This window comes from Podarcis muralis, chromosome 4 (genome assembly GCF_964188315.1).
Source record: "Podarcis muralis chromosome 4, rPodMur119.hap1.1, whole genome shotgun sequence".
NCBI classification, from domain to species: Eukaryota; Metazoa; Chordata; class Lepidosauria; order Squamata; family Lacertidae; genus Podarcis; species Podarcis muralis.
In genome coordinates, this window is record NC_135658.1 from 21,044,952 (window position 1) to 21,046,287 (window position 1,336).

Consider the following 1,336-nt stretch of genomic DNA (forward strand, 5'->3'; position numbering starts at 1 on the left):
TTCTTCCTAAATGTGCAACGGGTGGCTTGAGAAGAGCAGGTAGAGGGACCCTGCAGCCCCTTTTATAGAGGGAAGCAGCTCTGGGCGCTCAGAGCCAAGGTGACTCATGTCTCAGAAGGTAATTACACAGCTCAGTGTTTTGATGAAGGGGTAACACAATAGCACTTAAACAGGGGGAAAAGCTGGATTCCTCTCGAACTTATCAAGAGGACCAGCAAGAAAGAAACATTGTATAGTAGCCAGGGGAGATGCAGCAGCTGGAGTCAAGAGCAGGGCTTCCACAATGGGGCTTTCCCACTCCTCTGTTCCTGAAACAGCCACTTTGGCCCCTCCCAAACAGCTGCTCCTGAGGGTCTTCCTGAACTACAGGTGTGGTGAACCTCAGGCCCTGGTCTTTTGAATTCTTCCCAGTCACACCTGCTTTCTGTAGGCCACTCCCTCCATGAATGCTTTCCCTGGAATGTGTCCTGGAACTCTGGTATTGATGGATACAAAAACTTACGGAGTATGGCAAAACTTACTGGAAGAATAAGAAATCGAGATAACAAACTTTTTATAAAAGTATGGAAATGGTTTATTGAATATTTACAGATAAATTACAAACAGATAAAAACATTGGCAGGATTATTGCAATAACCTGCAGTTTCACAAGAGAATATATTTAAAGTAGATAATTAAATGAATTTGGATATGCAGAAGATATTAAAAAAATAATAATTAAGGAACCGCAGAAAGAGGGGGAAGGAAGTCAAACTTTGAAATCTTAAATTGATTGTAAAACTAATGAAATGCATAAACTAGAAAAGTATAAATAAAAACTTTTTTTAAAAAAGAAACTTTGATGTTGACTTTTTCCTGCCTGCATGGAGGCAAATGAAATTAAATGTAGGTGGTTGAAGGTTCAGCCTCTAGTATATCCAGGTAAGGCTGGTGAAGAGCTCCGTGTGAAACTCTGGCAAGCCACTATTTTGGAAAGGCAGCTTCCTATATTCTTCAGATAATGCACCTGCCAAATGTGAAGAAGCAACTATCTGTTGTTATAGGTGTCTTGCCTAAAATACACCATTTTGCAAAGCAATTTTCCCAAATAGATTCTGTACAGTCATACCTTGGAAGCCGAACGGAATCTGTTCAACTTCCAAAACATTTGGCAACCAAGGCGCGGCTTCCGATTGGCTGCAGGAGCTTCCTGCGCACAATTGGAAGCTGCAGAAGCCGCACCGGACGTTTGGCTTCCAAAGAACAGTCACAAACCGGAACACTCACTTCCAGGTTTGTGGCGTTTGGGAGCCAAAGCGTACGAGTGCCAAGGCGTTCAGCTTCCAAGGTACAACTG